A 21,313-nucleotide genomic window follows, 5' to 3' on the forward strand; every position below is an offset into this window, starting at 1 on the left:
TACATAGTTTGTCATTTGGTCAGTCATTACTGCCTTTCTGTGTAAAGTTTTATTTCCCTCATTTCAGTTGCAGTAAACTTTTAAAGGGAATTTTAAGTATTTCAAAATCCTTCCAGACAGCAGAAAGCTTTAACATATGCCTTATTACAGAATTAGTTTGAAGTAACACTGTTTTGCAGCTGTAGAAATTTTGCAGATCTTACTGTTCAGATTAGTCAACGGTCTTGTATTCAGAGCAATGACAGACATTTTCTTGTAATATTGCTATTTGTGTGTGTGTGTGTGTGTGTGTGTGTGTGTTTGTTTGAATGTCTATTAAAGTTATTACTCTGCTAGCATACTCTCTCCGCTGTAAAGGGCATGATGCCCTACCTCCTTTGTAACTATACCTTGCTATTGTTCATAATCCCGTTGGCACTCATTTGCAGATTTCCAAACTGCATTATTCCTCTGTATTTGGCCTTTTTCTATGCTGACATATTACAACTAGTGTGAGATTGAAGCTGCAGGTTGAAATACACATTGTGTGAATAGTTTACTTGATTGGGCTTTTGGGGATACTTTCTGTAGTTTGTGTTTCTGTCTTCTACAAGATACAATGGATATAAATGTGTACACACCCCAGTTAAAATACCAGGTTTCTGTGATATAAAAAAATGAGACCACAATAAATCATTTCAAAACTTTTCCTACCTTTAATGTGACCTATAACCTGTACAATTCAATTGAAAAACAAACCAGTCTGTTAGGGGGAAAAAAATAAAAAAACGTACAATAAGCTGGTTACATAAGTGTGCACATCCTTAAACTAATACTTTGTTGAAACACCTTTTGATTTAATTACAGCATTCAGTCTTCTTGGGTACATACCTGCCATCAATTAAAGAGACTCTCCTGTTTGGTATCTACTTCTCTGAAGTACAGGCTAACGCAGAAGGTCTTTGGCTAACGAAGTTTGCAGATGACTTCAAACTAGGAGCCATAATCGAAACTCCTAACGATGTGGACATCCTACAAAAGGGCCTCACTGAGACAGATGCCTGGTGTCAAAGCCATGGCCTCAAGCTCAGTGCCAAAAAGTGCATTGTCATACCCTTTGGTAAAAACTCTGTACCCATGAACAACCACATAGGTGGTAGTATACTTAACACCGAAAATGTGATGAGACCTTGGGACACAGGTGGACAGTAGTCTCTCCTTTGATAATCACATCGCCACAGTGGTCAGGAAATCCTTCTACATGGCACACCTCATCACAAAAGGTTTCTCATCCAGAAAAAAATAGGTCATTGTTCCCCTCTACTCATTACTCATTAGACCCATTATAGAGTACAGCGCCCCTTTTGGTATGTACCTCACAAGGCATCTACAACAACTTGACACAGGAATACCTCACAAAGAGGATTACTGGCCTCAAACAGATGCCCTATGTAGACCGTTTCAAACAACTCCAGCTTTACTCCGTCACATATCGCCTACTTAAAGGCGATCTCTGCCTAACATACAAAGCTATGTCAAACCCAGAGCTGTTGGACATGCTCCACTTAAAGAAATCCCAATCTCTTCTAGCTAAACGTTGTAGGGACCTAAACCTTATCACCACAATAAACAGAACATGCTGGAGGGCTAGATTCCTGTCCCAGAGACTTCCCATACTCTGGAACAGACTACCTATCTGTGTCAAACAGAACTCCTCATTAGCACTCCTCAAGAAAAGTCTTGATGATTGGATGGGAAATAGGAAATTCACCCCGGGGATCACTTTTGTGGCTCTGCTTGACAGGGGCACAGGAAAATAATTTTCTTGGGTGGTGAAAGCCAGGGTACCGTTTGGCTAGGCTTATATAGGCCCTAGGGCCAGTAGCCTAGTACATACCTATGAACTCTGATTAACCCCAAATAAAGTTCAGTTGTCCTAGTAGGATTTTCCTGACATTTACTCAGTTGCCTGCTACAGCAAAAGCCATAGTTCACAGACAGCTTACAAAGCATCAATGGGATCTCATTGTTGAAAGGTATCAGAAAGTTTTGAAATGATTTATTGTAGTCTCATTTTTTTATATCACAAAAACCTGCCATTTTAACAGGGGTGTGTACACTTTTTATATTCACTGTACCACTAAAAAAGTGGTCAGGATCTGCCTAAATCTCAAAATGCACTCGCTTGAAGTACTCCTTAAAATGGAGAACATCAACATTTGTGCTGTAACAGAGACCTGGTTCAAGGCAGCAGAAAGCACCCCTGCACTACCAGGCTACAACTCATTCCACACATTTCGGCCCCAGAACTTGGACCGAAGCTCCAAAGGCAGTGGTGTTTCCATATTCTTAAAGGATGCACACACCTCCAGACTGGTAGCCCAACATAACGCATTTGAGATACTTCAGGTGCAACTAACATTGGGTAAGACAGAGATTCAGGTTGTAGCCTGCTATAGGGTCCCCATCCATGTCCCAAGATTCACACTCCACATTCCTAAGCACCCTGGAGAATGTTAGGGTCCAACCTAACACTCTCATACTGGGCGACTTCAACTACCCCTCCATTAAGTGGAAAAATGTTCATGTACCAGTATACTTGCCGAATGCTTTCTGGAATTCATTAATTCCAGTGCCCTGGACCAGCTCGTTCTTACCCCCTCTAGAGGTAGCAACATCCTTGACCTGGTCATTACTAACATGGGTGACTGTTGCGCTACACCAATAGTGAACTTCTCCCTAATTAGATCCAATCACAAGCTAATCACCTTAGAAATCCACATCCCTCCCGCCAACGAAGGTAACCACCATGAAAAACTTCTCCAAAGCTAACTTTGGGCTACTAAAAACAGAGGTGGCTAACTTCACAGCACCCATGCAAATGGAGAATAGTTGCATGACCACCAAATCATACACCAGTGCACTGTAAGAACACGTACACGAATGCATGGATCTCGCCATACCCAATAGAACTAAGATGCTTTCCTCAAAAAAAAAGGAAGCCAATCTGGTGGTCTCCTGCCATAAACTCTACAACAGAAGGAGAAAACCGATGCGGAATAAGGTGAAGTCCTAAGACTGGAAAAACTCCCTTATCAGCCTCAACAAAAGGTTGAGATCCCACATCAAATCCTCTAAAGCTAGCTATGAAAACAGAATTGCAGCAGATAGAGACAACCACAAGGCCTTCTATAGTTATGTGAAGAATCTCCATGGCAATACCCAGATTTGCTCTGAGCTACTGCACAATGGTACCTCCTATTTGCAAATATACTGGCGGACAGATTCAGTGCTAACTTTACCCCTCTTCCCCTCCCAAAGGACCAGTCACAATGCCAGTAGATTGCCAGGCACCCAATATTACTGCTGCACAGGTTAAAACAGCACTGCCAAGGCCAAGAATACAGCTTTTATGGGACCTGACAGTATCCCTAGCTGTGTTCTACATGAACTACAGAGTGAACTGGCACCTCACCTTTGTGCCCTGTTCAATCATAGCCTCACGTCAGGCTTTGTCCCTACCAAATGGCGCACTGCTACAGTCATCCCTCTCCACAAAGGAGGAGCGACTACAGATCCCTAGAACTATCGCCCCATTAGCCTGATGAGTCTGATATGCAAAGCATGGACCTAATAAACAAGGATATAGGGAATCTCCAAACTCTGGATCCTACACAGTTTGGTTTTGTGAAGGGTACATCATGCCTGCTCAACTTAGTCGACTTCTCTGAGTCAGTCACCAGAGCTGTGGATGAAGGTAAGGTGGTTTATACAGCCTATCTTGATCTGGCCAAGGCCTTTGATACCATTCCCCACTCAGGAGTCATAGAAAAACCTACTAAGCTAGATATCAACCCCTATATCACTAGGTGGGTTGCAAACTGGCTCACAGATAGAACCCACACTGTGAAAGTAGCTGACTCCAAGTCAGACTGCTGAACAGTCACGAGTGGAGTCCCACAGGGTTCAGTCCTGGGTCCTCTCCTGTTTGGTATCTACTTCTCTGAAGTCCAGGCCAACACAAAGGGACTCTGGCTGACAAAGTTCGCAGAGGATTGCAAGTTGGGAGCTATTATTAACTGTGATGTTGACATCTTGCAGAAAGGCCTCAATGAGACCAATGACTGGTGTCAGAACCATGACCTTAAACTCAATGCCAAAAAATGTGTCTTCATCCCCTTTGGGAAAAACCCGGTTCATTTGAATTACCCCATTGATGGTTGCCCACTGAACACAGAAGGAGTTATAAGAGATCTGGGAACACAGGTTTACAGCAACCTCTCTCTTGACCACCACGTTGCCACTGTGATCAGAAAGTCCTTCTATGTGGCACATCTTATTACAAAGGGTTTTGCATCCAATAAGAAAAAGGTCATTGTTTCCCTCTACTCTTCCCTCATTAGGCCAATCATCGAGTACAGTGCCGCATTTGGCATGTACCTCACTAAACACCTGCAACAACTGGAGAGGCTGCAAAACTACCTCACAAAGAGGATCCTAGGCCTTAAACACTTGTCCTGTATGGACAGACTCAAAAAAACTCCAACTATTCTCTGTCTCATATCGCCTACTTAGAGGCGATCTCTGCTTGACTTACAAAGCCATGTCTAACCCAGCTGTGTTAGAAGTGCTAGATCTAAAGAAATCCCAATCGTTCCGCTCCACACGCTCCAGAGACCTCAACCTCATTACCACAGTCAACAGAACATGCTGGAGGGACAGGTTCATAACCCAGAGATTGCCCATGCTATGGAATAGACTTCCATACATGTTGAGCAGAGCACCTCACTGGCCCTCTTCAAGAGAAATCCTGATGAGTGGATAGGAAATAGAAAATTCATGCCGGGATCACTCCAGTGGCTCTACTCGACAGAGGCACTAGGAACTAAGGTTAGGTGGCATGATGCTAGGGTAATCCTATGGCCTAGGCTTGTAAAAGCTCCAGGGCCATTAGCATAATACACACCTATGAACCTTTGAAGATGGAGAACCCCCCCCCCCCATCTTTATTGGGTTAAAAGTCATTAATTTTCTGAATGTCCACGTCTAAGAATCATAAATAGAAGTCCATATTTTCCAGGGATCATAGTTTTTCCAGTTTGTAAGCCCTTTCATTTCTTGTTACTTCTGGGGGAGTATATCATACTCAGACTGCATTCAGAAGTGTCTTTAGTAATGCAGTCCTCCTGCCAACAAAGAATGCATTGGATAACTTCTAAGCTTTTTCAATATTGGTATTATTCCCTGTGTTAGAAAATTAGGACTTCCAAGATTGTGTCTGACAGAGCAACATTGTGTTCTCATTGTGAAAACAGAAAAATTGCTTAAAAACAGCAAAAAGGATCAATGTTTGTAGAATGTAGTTAGTGATAGTAATTACTTTTGCTTGCATGCCAGCAAAGAAGGCATTTGAGAAAAGTAAGGGAAATTCAACCAGAAAATAATAAGAAAAAATATAGATTAATTTGCTGAAGAGCTGTCAGATTCACATGCCTAGGAAGAACCTCAAAGCTGTTCAGCAAATAGCAGTTCAGGTTGGAGCTTTCTTGTATAAGATGACTTCCAGTAATTTAGAGGAACAAAATATATCTTGTGCCATTAGAGGTGTTTAAAATAAGTGAGACACTTGAGGACTATATAGCGTAAAATGATAAAAAGCTTGACAAGATTCAAAAACCTTGAAGTACCTATTTGAGCTGGTTAAACTACAGATATCAGAGACTGAAATGAAGTGGGGACTTGATGAAGATGAGCCTGCACAAGAGGAAATGCTTAAAAATAGGATTTAGATGAAATAAACAGAGAAGATTTGAGGTCTATTGTGTACAACAGAAGAGCTGACTGTATTAATTTTACAAAAATATGAATAAGCAATTGAACTGGTATTCTACAAGAATATTGGTTAATTGAGTGGGCACAATTTGAACATGTTCCAAATGTGTCAGCCGTCGAGACCTGTATTAGTAAAGATGAAGTAATACCAGCTGTTTCTGACATTACTGTGGCAGAAGGGAAATGCTGAAAATTTGAGACACCAGTGCATTTGTGGAAAATGATTAAGTGTGCACCATGCAAAAGAGAAATAAGTTTATTGCGACATTCAGGGATGTCAAGAAACCAGTATGAGATTCAAGTTGCTACATCCAGCTGTCTTCAGAATACTTTATGGAGGATCCAATGTGTTGTAAGCAAAATAAGCTGTGGAGAAAAGCATAGTTAGCAGAGAGTGAGCCAGCAAGCTGAAAAAGGGATTCTGCTTCTCAGTCTTCTGTCAACAAGAAAGCATAGGGAGAAACTTTGTCAGTGAAGCCTTTTCCTTTGTTTCCCATGAAAATGCTTGAGTGAAAGAAAAAAGTTTGTGAACTAAAGAGAAGAATTGGATGTACCTTCATTTGAACTACATACTGATAGTAGTAGATTGTGATGATCAAGAAAAAGACCAGGAGCACTGTGAATTTAGTGAATAACTGGGAGAACCATAAGGCATCAGTCCCAGTAGCTGTAGCTTAATTGTGAGCTGTGGTTCTGCCAGAAGTGGTTGAAAAAGACTGGAAAGTTTGTTTGCTTGGTTAAACTAGTAGGAACACTATAAAGCATAAGTCTCACTTTGTCATTAATTTTGGAAAGGGCAATGAATAGAATGAGAAAATGAACTGCATACAAGATCAGCATTTCAGTCAGTGTGTAGATGTAAGTTGTAAGATCGAAACACATATTCAGAACTATCATGTACAATATGTTGGAGTAATTGATTTTTATTGGAATGGCTCCTTTGTCAATAATATCATGGAATGTAAATGGTCTTATAGGTACAGGTAGAAAGCAGATAATATTGAATTATATTAAGAACTGTAGGGTGCAAATAGGTTTACAGGAAATATGGTTGGATAGAGATCAGCGTGCAAGTTTGACAATAAACCAAGCAGAAACTTTGCAGTGTGGAGGGTGTGAAGTTCACTCCCTGAAATATATTATGCACCTAGTTCACTAATAAATTCAAACTTTAAAATACGTACTACAAAATAATAAAATGGTAGGTAGTCCACAGTTGAGCTAAAAATGGAATATCCTTTATTGAAGCACACAAACAAGCTATCCTAGTTGAGTATAACGAAAAACATTAAAAACTTTCATTACTTTATATATAGTCAGGTTATTTGGAGCAAGGCAGTGGTTACAGAGGGGGGTTCTGTTAAGAGCAAATTAAAGCATTTAACTCATTCCTTTAACCAAGTCTCCCTACCCCCTTAACACCATAGTGCAAACTGACACAGTGCTACCTTAGAACTGAAACTTTAAAGCTAGAGACAAATTAAAATATATAACAAGAACAGCTTATTAAAGCTATCCTACTAATCCAAACTTTATTAAGAGACCAACTCACTAAAAAAAAAATAACTAACAAAAAGATCTACTACTAAACATCTGTCAGAATAAGTATTAGTAACTTGTAAATTGAAACACTTTTAACAAAGATCACTTTCGTACCAAATAAATACTTCATCAGGTTTCTGGGTAAAAAAAATATGATATTAATGAACATGTGTATACATTTACAAGTGAACTCCTAAGTAGGCTGAAACATATAGCTATAATTTCTAAGGTGGAAAATACAGTGAAAAATGTTAGCAACAGTGAAAATGTTAGAAATAAAGCATTAAGGCCCTGGGGATCTGTTTGTGTGGCATCTAAGAAAGCACTTAGTTTAAATGAGTAATAGTATCAGAAAACAGTACCAATGTCAGTTATTTTCTTTGTAAAATATTTACAATGTTTTATTTGTTTTCATTGTGATTATTAAAGTTTAGATTAGTAGGTTAGCCTTAAAAAGCTGTTCTTATAGTATTATATATTTTAATTTGTCTCTAGCTTTTAAATTTCATTTCTAAAGTAGCACAGTCTCCGTTTACACTATGGTGTTAAGGGGGTAGGGGGACTTGGTTAAAGGAATGCATTTAATGCTTTTATTGCTCTTAACAGAACCACCCTCTCTAACCAAATACAAATTAATGAATGTCTTTAATGCTTTTCATTATACTCAACTAGGATTGCTTGTTTGTGTGTTTCAATAAAGGATATTCCATTTTTAACTCAGCTGTGGACTACTTACTATTTTATTATCTTGCAGTACATATTTTAAAATTCAAACTTATTAGTGAACTAGGTGCATAACATATTTTAAGGAGTGTACTTCACACCCTCCACACTGCGAAGTTTCTAGCTTAAGCTTCTAGTTTAAAGCACTAAGTAAAGGTAATTAGTAAACACAAACCCATATGTTTAGAAAATATACAATTGTGACGTGCTGGAAAGCAGAATATTCTTAAATGAATGAAAATAAATATAACCATTAGGAAAAATGTAAGTAATGGTAGTTGAAGAACCAGAAAAAATATTGAGGTTAAATTAAGGATCAAAGTAGAAAAGAGAGTAAGAGACCAACTTGTGACGATAGGAGGTACTGCCAGCCATGCCAGGAGAGAAGTAGGGCAGTGGATATGTAACATATGCCAGCACAGCTATCTGGAATTTAGTAAAGAATTATGTCATTTGTGTATCAAACTGATTTGTACAGATGCTTGTGTTGGAAAATGTATTTATGAAGCTGCTTGTGTTAAATATATCAACAGTGTGCCCTGCTAGAAAGAAAAGAAATGTACATGTATTGTTGTAACTGAATTAAATGTATATGTTTTAATAGAGGATACTGGAAGAGAAGAGGTTAATCTCAAACTTCAAAAATAGTAAGACAATTAAATTATTGGGCCTAGACCATAAAGATGTTATCTCACAGTTATGAATGAAGCCAGAGAAGCAGTGTCTGTAAAAAGTATGGTTTATCAGCTCCTGTAGAAAGAAGGGAAGTGTTTTATGGTTTTATGACTTCCAGCAGCTGCATCAGATCTGAGCAATACTCTTGTGTGTGTATTATTGACATGTAGGTCCTACAATCCTGGCAACTCCTAGTGATTGGGGATAGTGCAGAAACAGAGTCAGATGACTAAATGTATGTGATGTCTTTCTGTAAGCCAGAAACAATATTTAGATATTAGTAGGAGATTGCATTCTGTGTTCTCTATTCTGTCTTGAATCTGACAAGGACCACTCACCCACATCATCCTGCCTTGCTCTGTGCAGTAAGTAGGAACAGTAATTCTCTAGATCAGTTAGGAAAATATGGTGAGAATAGTTGTTATTTTTTTTTTCTGTAACTGTGTGACTCATTCCAGCTGTGTTATTTTCATTATTTCTTTGCTTTGTTTCTCTCTTTATAATTGTTATTGTACATACTAATGTAACTTTTTTTTCTTCCCTGGGTATTTAGTGCATAACTACAATCGTATGTTAGCTGTCAAACATTGTTGTAACCTACTATGTACTATTGGAACTTTTTGTAACCTACTATGTACTATTGGAGCTTTTCTCCCCGGGCCTCCGCTGAAAATGGACATGTGTCCAGTCGGACTTTCCCGGTCAACAAATGTAAAATAAAAAATAAAAAATAAATAAATTTCTTGTGTTGAACGCTGGTGTTTACTGTAAATAGATATTTGATATTTTCATGTTCTTTTATTATTTACTTTTCATTAGGGTTGATTCTAGAAAAATATTTAAGTTTTGCGAGTATTTGCATGTATTTTTTTGGTGATAACTCTGGACACTCCTGAAAGCCTTGCTGTTTGGTCAGCATTACCATTTGTATTAATATTAATTTCACTCAGTATACTTGGATACCTTGCGTGAATCTTAGGTAGCTGGCTTTGTATTGCCTGGTGGCAGTGATAACTGCCTTATAGTCTGGGCAGAAGGGGGCATAGCTAGTACACCTGTGCCAGCCTTTCCCAGGGCGCGTGTGTGTGTGTGTATGTGCGTGTGTGCAAATCAAATCCCAAAATGTGTGTGTGTGTCAGCTACTTGGAGCAGGAACACACAGCATTGGTTTAACAGAGAGAGTGGTGGAGGACTTGGCTTGGGCACTCGGATGATGACTTAACTCTGCAGCTGTACCAGTGGGGAGTCTTACTGGGGACCTGGGGAGAGAGAGAGAGAGAAAAACCCAAACCCCTGGCTCTGTGTGTTCCCTGTGTGCTCTTAAGGGAAATTGTGCTTGATGCAGAGAGGTCTGCATCTGGAAATACTGAGTATATCCATTTGTATTCCAAGTGGACGTCCTTCTCCTGTGACAGTGGTGAGGATTCATGGTCCTTGATTACTGACCCAGAATGGAGACATCACACAACTATTGGGGAAACAGTTGACTGGTAAAGCACTGATGGAACAGCAAGCATATAAGAATGGGAATGGATGAAAAGTAGATTTTAAATTTGACTTGTGTGTTAATGTGCTATAAAAAGAAATAAAAGCGAGTATCCTTGTTGTTGGGATGGGGGGCATGAGAATGACAGGACAGAATGGTCAGAAAGACAGGCTTGGCCATGCACTGGAGTAGTACACTACTGTGATTTTGGAAAAATGTTCAAGCCACTGTTTGGGAGAATGCCAAATGAGAGTGCTACCTCACATGCTGAAGAATTAATTTGGTAGTATACATAGTTGTTGTACAGTATATAGTTTTTGAAATAAAGTTTGGGTTGTGAGGTTTTACGAAGGGTAGTATTTGATTCTGAGCAGTTTACAGTACAGGAACAAATATTAACACATGTAAGAAAGATTCCGATACATATCAGCCAGGTGCAGTAACGGTGCAATAAAGAAGGATACTTTTAAAGAGAGAGGGTGGAATTTAGAAACAACAATAAAAGCAGAAACATGCAAAAGACTGCATGTCAGAATGGCAGCACTTAGTATATTCATTTGCAGGGCCTCATCTGTAAAGAAGAAAATAATTAATATACATATGGAAAAAAAAACAAGTGCATTTGACAGTGTAAGAGAAAAGTCTAGATTTATGAGAACATAATAAGTTAGTAAAAATAGGGTTTAGAGATGAGTACTCTGTTACCAGTGTGTTTGGATTAGAGGGCTAGTTGTATTAGTGGCATGAGGAACCCCCATAGAAATAGAGGAAGAAAATAAAGATATCTTTATTGATTTGAGGTTGCTGGATAGATCAGAGAATTACATTTGCAAATATGGTTTCCACCAAAGGCTGACCTAAGTAGAATACTCAGCGAAGTGGCAAACTATCAGCATGTTGTGTTGTATATAGGAGGAGGCTACAAAATAATTGACAGAGGATATATCAGGAGGCCTAGAAAAGTGTGTTTTTCTGGGGGGGGGGGTGATTCATAAGGACATTATTTAGGATTGTTTGGTATGGAAGACATAGCAGAGGCACTGGTGAAAATAATTTATTTTTCCCCCAAATATGGAAACTGAGTCTGGCTAGATATAGTTTATCATGCAAAAGCAGTTTACTATTTCATACCATGCATCCATTCATTTTTATTTGGCTAAACAGGAATTTAAACAGGTGTGAAGACAGTGGTATATTCCCCACATGTGTGTGTGTGTGTATATATATATATATATATATATATGTGTGTGTGTGTGCGTGTATATATATATATATATATATAGAGAGAGAGAGAGAGAAAATAAACTTTCAATAATTAGTAGAAGGTAAGTTGGAAGATTTAATAGAAAAATGGAAATTGTCGACAATTTGGTTGAGGCTTGGGAAGGATTAAATAAATATTGTAAAGAATCAATACATGTGAAAATCAAAGAACATCTTGGAAATCTAGAAGTAGGAGATATTTAAAAGACATGGCATGGGGAATAAAAACCCTACAAAACAAGAAAGGTACATGCACTACCGAAGATAATTAAATAAACTTGCAGAAGAGGAAAACAAATATGTGGATAGTGTGAATGAATTTAGAAAAATGGCAGTTAAACTGTTATGAGACCCTAACGAGAAAGCAAAAATTCTAAACATAATCATTAAGGAATGAAATGGTTGAAAGATCTCTGTCAAAGTTGAGGGACCCTAAAGCAAAGAAAATAATGGGAAACCCAGGAAAAATTGTAGAAATATTCAGGAAATTTATGAAAATTATTTGAATATGGAGAGAGAGTTGAGAAACAATTTTTTTTAATCTTACTTCTGACACCCTCCTGACCCTACACAGCCTCAAGCTGTTCTCTCTGGCTTCCATTCTCACATATCCCTGAATCTTCCAATGAGACCATGCTGGGTACTTCAGATTTTACCCTTCGATAAGTGGGTTCTGTGACTCCTCAGTAAGTTGACTTTGATGGTACTCATTATTAGGACTGGGGATGGGGGATCCACTGGGGAGCAATCAGGATGCATGTTGTCATTCTTGAAGATGGTTAAATGTTCCTAGCAGTGGTGACTGCTGGTGCAGAGATGTCAGGATGTCATTACTGACCCTGTTAGACTGAAATGTCATGTGAGGCTCCAGGTTTCCACCCGAGGTTGCACAGAGATTAAGTTTCCCCTTGCCCTCTTAGCATAGGAAAGTTGACCATTGGCTGCTTCACCCTATGCACCCCTCCAACCAACCCTGCTGGTGACATGAATCCATTCTAGAAGTCGAGTTGCCAGTGGCACAAATTGAAGCCCTGCCCTCTGTGCCATAGGGCTGGCAAATAAAGCAATTTTGGGATGAAATAAAGTTTACCATTGTTCTCTGATGAGGAGATGGAAAGACTAACAGCCTCAGTAGACATCCTGGAAGTAAAAACACAATTGTAAAAGGAACAAACATGGCAGCTACTGAGGAAAGTTGGACTGCCAGTTGATATTTGAAATTGGATAAAAGGAAGGTAATTAAAACATGGCAGGCTTTATTTAACAGTGTGATGAGGGAGGAGAAATACCGGAAACATGGAAGAGGGTGGTAGTAGCTATAATCCTTAAAGAAGGAAAAGCCCTAACAAATTCTACATCATATAGACCAGTATCATTATTAAATCAAGATTGTGAATATTATAGATATTATACCAAACAGGATAGTTAAGACTTTACCAAGACTTATGGACTTGGACCAGTGTTATTTTGTATTAGGCAGCTGATGTTTGGAAACATAGCCAAAATCAATAATGATCGGTATAATGCAGAACAGAGAGAGAGGTCACCAGTATTAATGAGTTTAGATGGCAAAAAAGCATCTTAACAGTATTTGTTGAATCTACCTTGTATTAACCTTGATGAAGTTTGGATTCTGGAAAAAAAACTTACTAAACTGATATTAAGGATACAGGGGCTCAACAGCAAAAATGAAAACTGCTGACTTTGATTCAGACAGGTTTAAATTCTCTAGGGGACTAGACAGGGATGCCCACTTTCCTCACTCCTATTTGTTGTTTGTCTGGAGCCATTCAATATGAAAATTGGAAATTTATGGTAATCAATGGTATGGTCAGAAAGAAAATGTGGCATTATTTGTTGCCGATGGTGATATATTACGCTTTAACTGCAAACAAGACCTACATAGGCTAATAAAAATATTGATGGATTTCAAATATTCGGTGGTATAAAGTCAGAGTTTATGTTAAATCAGTGAATACTTAAAAAAGCGAATGCTGATTTTTCGACTCTCTTTAAGCTGAATCTGAAAATCCCGAACACTTGGATCAGTGATTTTTTTCCCAGGGAAAAAAAATCACTGTTCTACAAAAAAAAAAAAAAAAAATTGGTGGGCTGTCCCCCCACACCCCCTACTTAAATATACCAACTTCAAGATAGCACGACAGTGGAGGAAATGGCAAAGTCACAAAAAAAAATCGCTGTTCCAAGTGTTCGGGATATTCAGCTTTCACTTAGAGGGTCAATAAATCAGTGTTCGATTTTTTTTCGCGTTCACTAATTTCATATAGAACCTAAAGTCATTGAAAATAAAACACAAACAATTATAGTTAGAAATATCCTCACAAAGGATTTAAAACAAAAATATCCCTACCTCTGTGGCCATGACAAGATGAATACCACGTTATTTGGATAAAGAGGCAACTACATTTAGCAGCAAAGGAAACCTGCAAAGAAACAAAACAAAATAATAAGCAAGTTGAAAACATGGAGGATATGACAATAGATCTGGATAATAAAATTCAAGCCATTAAAATGTTTATACTGTTTCTAATAATGTATGCAGGTCAAGCCATTTTGTGCCTCTTGAAGAGAGGATACGATGTCTTTTTTCATACTATTCAACTTCTGGGTTACTGGATCCAACTAGATCTGACCTCAGCACCTTTTAGAAACTGTGAATCCAGAGTGCTGATTCTTCACTTGCCCATAATCTCTCTCTCCCTCCAAACAGCTCAGATTTCGTTTGCTGCTTGATTAAAAAAGACATGTTTTCAAGGTCTCTGACTGTTAATCTCAGTTAAGTCTTGCAGTTTTTTTTCTTGGTGCCATCTCTGGCAGTTTTTTTCCTCCTTTCATCTCCTCTCCTCTTAATATCTGTTTTGTTGTTTTGTATATATTGTAGTACCAAAAATGTTTTTCATCTTTGAGTACTATTTGCTGTAGTTCAGTTTTCAAAATTTAAAAAGTAAACTCTTTATATATCGATAGCTAGATAGATATTGTTTTTCTTAGTGTTAAAGATAGTTGGCTAGTAGTTTTTTTGTTTTTTTTCTTACAAGACTGCATTGTGTTTATTGTTTAGCATGCCTTGCCATGGCAGACAAAGTTAAGAGTGCAAAAAATGTATGACCTGGGGCCATAAGATTCTGCGGCAGGGCCTGTACTCTTCCCGTGTTGGCTGCCTGGGAGCATCTCATCTCAAAGATAAATGTGAGGCTTGTACTTCATTTGGTACCAGGGCCCTACAGTTATATAGGGACAAATTAGTATTAATAGGCCTGATCGCCATCCATCCAGTTGTATCTACTAAGTCTTCAGCCTCCTCTTCTGTTTATTCCATGCCCCAAGATAAATTAGGGGAAGAACCAAAGCAAAAAGAGAAGGTGACGTCAAAGGAAAAAGAAAATGAGGAAGATAGTGTCAGAAAAAAAGATCAGACAAGACCAGAAAATTGTCTCTGGTCCATCAGAAACTTAGGTTTGACACAAAAATTCCTAAATAAATGGATCCAACTCCATCTTTGATTTGGTCATCGACACCTTCTCTTCGATTCTCACTGGAGCTCGTAAGCCCTTGGCTCAGTTCCTCCTCTATGCAGGAGAGGTGCTCATCAAGACAACCTTCATTGGTTTCATCTTCAAGGTCGGTTTTGTTCATCGAGGAACCTTACCATTTCCAGAAGTCCCATCGAGGCAGGGTTCCTGAAAACAGGCTTGTAAGAGAAGCATTTAGATTCCTCCCCAGAATCAATTACAGAAGATAGACTTGTATGATGGGGATGGATCCCCAAGATCCCCTCAAGAGGACATCATCTTTGGTAACATTTTGGAATTGATGAAACAACAAGTGGGTTGGTCCATTGATACCCCCCCCCCCCCCCCAATGAGTCTCTGCATCTGTCCATCCTCCTAACAGGGAATTGAGCTTTGGACCGGTTTGGGAAATGGATGTGTCAGTGAGTTTTGCACTCAATGCACTGGATTACCTGGCCCGCATGACATTTTTCCAGAGGGACTTGACTAAGAAACTCACCAAGTCCTTCTCAGGTAACTTACCAATGGATACCCAAAAAACTGTGGCTTCCCCAGTTGTCTGCTTTACAATCGATGTCCAACATATACATGCATCTGTTTTCTAATGCAGCTGATGGTACTGTGAGAGCAACAGGAACTGCCATATCCATCTGTCAGCATGCTTGGATGTGATTGTGACTTTGTGGAATGCTTCCATATGTCCTTCCATAATGCCCCCTTTGACTGATCGCCCGACTACCACACTCTGGAGGCAGTTAGCGGTTGGGGGCTTTTTCTCTGCAGTCTCAAGCTTGGCAGGTCATCACAATAGATGCTTGGATGCCGAGGATAATCACTAGAGTCTACATTATTGCCTTTGTTTCTCCTACTCTAAAGAAAAGAAGGATTCCCACAGTGCCACCCAATAAGGTGGAATCCACAACAGAAGTCTTAAAGCTGTTGGAAAAAAGGCTCCTCCAGCAGGTCTCCCAGACCAGTTAGTCTCTGAAGTCTGTCCCACGTTCTTTTTAGTTCCAAAAAAGACAGGAACCTGAAGGCCAGTTTTGGACCTTGGTCATCGCAATCCATTTGTAAAGCAGACAAAGTTCTTGGATGGTCACAGTTCAGTCCATACTACCTCTTCTGAGGAAAGATGACTAAATGTGGTCTGTAAATCTCCAGGATTACTAGTACTGTATCAAGGTAGGGAGACACTTCAGGGGATTTCTCTGTTTCTGGCTAGGAGCCAATCACTTCCAATTCAGGGCACTGCCCTTTGGTCTCAACACAACCCCCCCACCCCCACCGGGTGTTCACAAAACTCATGGAAGTGGTTGCAGCTTATCTCAGGCTGCTAAGGTTCCAGATGTTCCCATATTTAGACGATTGGCTCCTCACCAACCCAGCCAGGGATTTTCTGGTCCAGTAATGTGACTTCTTGCTCCAGTTTCTTCAGAAATAGGGAACTACAGTCAATCAAGCAAAGAGCCAATTGACACCCATACAGCAGACAGAGTTCATTAGATGCCACCTGAATGCAAGCAATTAGATAGCCAACCTCCCAGAGTCTAGGATTGTATCTCTGCATCAGGTAACCTTTCAAGTTCCCCTTCACCCCTTGCTCCCTACAAGACTTATCCCTGCGACTGCTAGGGCTGATTGCTCTGACAATAACATTGGCTCCCCCTAGTCAGATACCACATGAGAGTTTTTCAGTGGACCATTTCTGTACAACAGTCCCAGTTTTCACATCTTATTCATGCTCAGATTCTTCTGATGCCCATTTACATATATCACATCAGATGATGGTTGACATCGACAGGAAAACTGGAAGGTTGTCCCTCTTCCCCACAACTCCCCATGGCCATAGTAACCACAGATGCTTCTCTAGTTGGGTGGGGAGGCATTTAAAAGGGAAGATGGTCCAAGGTTTGTGGTCGCACATGGAAGCCAGTCTCCACATCAGTTTCCTGGAGATGAAAACAGTTTTTCTAGCACTGCAGGCTTTCCATGACTCTTTCCCCAAGGGTGTCATCTCCATCCAGACAGACAAATGGCAGTAGTCTGGTACGTCAGCAAGCAAGGCAGAACCTGTTCATATCTTTTATGCTGAGAGGCCATGAGAGTGTGGCAGTAGAGGTGGTGTCTTCCTGTTGCTTTCTCATAGCACTGCATACCTGGGGATCTGCAATGTATTGGCAGGCAAATTGAGCAGACCTATTCTTCTGCCCCATGAGTGGTCCCTCAGTCAGGCAGTGGCAATTCAAATATTCAGCCACTGTGGACAACCATGCTGCAGTCTTACTTCATACCTAAATGAGTGCAGCAGTTACTTTGCCCCAATCCCTCTAGAAGGATCGTCACCGAGGGATACTCTAGTCCACAGTTGGACCCCTGTTCTCCTATATGCCTGTTCCCCCTTTCCTCTAATAATAAAGTTTATTCAGAAAGCAAGAAGGTGCAAGGCCAAAGCAATCCTCATTGCTGCTTTTTGGCCCTGGCAAGTTTGGTTCCCCTTCATCTGACCCCATTACTGCGTCCTCTCTGGACATTGAACTACCATCCAGGTCTTCTGACTCACCCATCCAAGCAGCCTGTTCTGGACCCAGAGGCACTGAAGCTAACCATATGGTTCGTACAATTTTAAATGTGATCAGAGATGCCAGCCTTTCCACTCATGTGGTTCATATTTTGTCAGCTTCACAAAAATCAAGTACCAGGAAAGCTTAGCTCAGCAAATGGAAGAAGTTTTCAGTCCTGGCAGCCTCTAAATTAATTGATCCTTTTTTTTTTGTCTGATCTTTTCCTTAATGGTTCTGGCTTTTCAGCAGTCAAAGTACAATTAGTGGCTATTTCCAATTTCCACATTGCACACAGTCAGACTACTATCGCTTCAAAGGCCTTTCTGAAAAGAACCTTCTTATTGAGACCACTTATTTTGGATCCAGTCCATCAATGGGACATAACTGTCCTGTTTCAAGCATTAACAAAACCTCCTTTCAAGCCTGCAGCAATAGCAGATGTTAAGTATCTTTCTTGAAAGACCATTTTTGTTGGTGGCAGTCACTTCAGTGACTAGGGTTTCCAATTTGGAAGCACTTTCTTATAAACCCCCCTTATTTGATACTCCTTAAGGATAGGGTTTCTTTGAGTACAAATCCCACGTTCATTCCAAAAGTGGAATTCAAAATGACCCTTAATCAAACCATTAATTTACCAGAATTCTTTCCAAAATTTTCAGCAAAGGTGAGTATACTCTGCATTTATTAGGTATTCACAGACAACTTAGATTTTCTGTCCACAGGACTAAAGATTGCAAGAAGTCTCATCAGCTGTCCATAGCTTTCTTTAAAGCCACGTTAGGCCAGAGTGTTTTTCAAGTCACACTGTCAATGTGGCTTTCAAATTGTATAGATTTTGTCTATAAAATATTAGGTCTTTAACCAAGTGTTTATTCAACAAGTTCTGTGGATATTTCTACTGGTTTTATATGAAGAGTTCCTATCTACAAAATTTGTGTTGCAGAAACTTGGTCCATGGTCCACACATTTATATCCCATTACCAGCTAGATGTGCATTCAAGATCTCGTACATTTTTTGGCTCCAACATTCTCAGGGTTATCCTTCCTTGATACCTCCCAGGGATTTTTGTTAGCTGGAGAATCTGTCCTAAAAGGTGAATCAGATGAAAAAAAATACAACTTTGGATACAAAAGCTATGTACTCAGCATAACAATTGACCTGTGTTGTATATTTTGTCTGGTTCAACATCCCTTCCTCCTTCCTTCTTCCTTCACCCTTTAAAATTTTTCACCTGGTGCTCCTATTTGATTGAATGGATCTAACCAAGAAACATTGTCATTCTGCAACCTCAATTGGTCGTAACTTTTCTGGTCATATCCTGGTGTAGATAATCAGGAATTTCTTCTGAAGAGGTAATACAGATTTGTTTGAAAGGTAGACAAACTTGATTTTAGTTATTTGGATGAAGAGAGGGATTATGGGTATGAGAGGAGTCAGAACCCTAGATCCATAGATTCTAAAAAGTGCAAAGGCCGGATCTGATAACCCAAAGTTTGAACCAGGTGAAAAGAAGACAACACGGACCTATCATTATGGTGACTCCGTGACTTTCATTTTTTGACATGTATTAAGAAGGAAAATAAGATTATGTAGAAAGCATGCAAGAGTCAGATGGGAACATTACTGTTGCCAGTAGAGCAAGGATGACTGGGACACCCTAATCTGCAGAGATGATACAAGGCCACACAGGTTAGGCTAATGTACTCCACAGAATTTGAGGAATCTAGAGCAAAATGGAAGTGCATATTATCATCACAGGGGCGCCACTAAGTGGTGTAAACAGACTGACATTATGGATCTATGTTGAAGATCCAGAAAGGCATACATTGATATATCTTGTAGAAAAATAAAAAAAATAAAAATCATAGACCTTAAGGACTTGAAGTGGGAAAATGAGAATCTGTTGATGTAAATCTTTGATGTTAAGTTGTCTATCTCGCCTTTATTCTTGCTGGTTGGGTTCGGAGCCGATCCTCGGCTCCGACTTGGCCATCTTCAATAGCTCGAGAGCTGTTTACTGGCTCGAGGCTACCCCATATCCCATGATGCCTGGCGCTAGCTACCCAGATCTCGTTTGCCGCTTCAGACTGCGAGGTTGTCTTACTGTCTCAGGCTCGTATACTTTATTGTATTTTTGCTAATTTTACTACAGTTCTTTCTTTATAGTAAACCTGATTACTTGTTGTACTATTCCCCAAGCTAGATTCCCTAGATAGCATTTATCCCTCTTGTTTTTCTTGAAAACTCGTTTTACTTAGAGAGTTTTCCCCACCCCTCCCCCTCCCTTCCTTTAGTGGTAGCCGTTTAAGTTAGAGGCTAACCCTTTTTGTTTTATTCTAGTTAAAAAAAAAATGTATATTATAATATAGATCGTTTTAGGCAGTAGTAGTGGACTTACTTAGTTCTTTTAGTGTGAGTTAGCTGTATAGTTTAGTTAGTTATACCTGCTAACTTGTTTTTTGCTTGTGTGTGTGTGTTTTCTCCTTGGTCTGTGTTTGTGGTAACATGTCCAAGGATACTAAAGTGTCCGGATTCAAGAAGTGTGACTCATGCTGTCAGAAGATGTCTCTGACAGATGGTCGCACTTCTTGTGTCTAGTGTCTGGGTGCAGTGCACCTGCAGGACTCTTGTTCGGTCTGTCATGCTTTCAGCCCAAGGGTCCTGCAGGAGCGCAAAAATAAGTTAATCCTTCGAGGTTTGCTTAAGCCACAGGATTCACCGGCTAAGGCTCAGCCTGCAAAATCCTCCAAGCCACCCAAGTCTTCGGCTCCAAGTTCTGAGCTGTCGTTGGGTGAAGCACCACCATCCGCCTTGGCTCCGGCTGGAGCCGATGTGCCTCCCCTCACAGTCGGCTCCAACACGAACTTCGGAGCCGTCCGTGAGTCGAAAAAGATCTAGGTCTCCCTCCTTGGAGTGGATACACTCGGCTCCACGGTCACCTCTGCTCTAATCGGAGCGCAGTCATAAGTCCTCTCGGTCCTCCAGACTTTCAGATCATGATTTGGAGAGAGTGGTCAGCAGGTTGCTGAAATCGCAGGCCCTAGCAAAAATGTTGTCCAGCCCCCCTCATCAGGTGTCGGCTCCGTCCACTTCTGCAAATATTCCTGCTCCGACTTCTCCCTTGAATTCAGAGCCAGAGTTCATTGGGGTTTGAGTCGTGGAACCGTCAGCTCCGATACAGTCTCCTTCGGTTCCGTCGTTGGCTCCGATCCCATCCTTGGTCCCGTCCTTGGAGGGATCTGGGCATCAAGACTCCCTCGTCGGCTCCGAGGGGGCGAGTGGCATCAGACCCTTGTCCGACCCCGCTGTCCCTCTCGGAGCTTCGGCGCAGGTGAGCTCGGCTCCTACATCGGCTTTGGAGCCATCCCCCTCGGTGCAGAGAGGGATTCCGATTTCTTCGGAACCAGAGTCTTCTCTGCGTCCGGGCAGGGACGCCTTCGAGGTCGTGAGGAGTGTACTGGCCCCGGAGCCAGTCCCACTATCAACCCCATCGGCTCCTCCCCCTATGGTGCCTGCGTCTGCCTCTGCCCCTCCTCCTGACCCCAAGCATGGGGAACCAGTGCTCCAGGGCACCCCTTTGGGTGCTTTTTCCTCTTCCGAGGCCTCCCCTGATCACTCAGAGGAGCCACCTCGTAAGAGGAAGTGCAAGAGGAAGCACGTTGACTCCCCTGAGTCTGTCACATCAGATACCGACTTAGAGGATTCAGAAGGGTCCCCG

General features: G+C 40.6%; 1 protein-coding gene across 8 annotated transcripts in view; it reads left to right on the forward strand.

Annotated features, from left to right (window-relative positions):
* The window catches only part of BIRC6 (baculoviral IAP repeat containing 6), a 4,524,268-nt gene that overhangs the window by 4,105,568 nt on the left and 397,387 nt on the right, over positions 1-21,313 (forward strand). The window lies entirely within an intron of this gene.

Source organism: Protopterus annectens, chromosome 1.part2 (genome assembly GCF_019279795.1).
Source record: "Protopterus annectens isolate FY-2018-M chromosome 1.part2, PAN1.0, whole genome shotgun sequence".
Taxonomy (NCBI): domain Eukaryota; kingdom Metazoa; phylum Chordata; order Ceratodontiformes; family Protopteridae; genus Protopterus; species Protopterus annectens.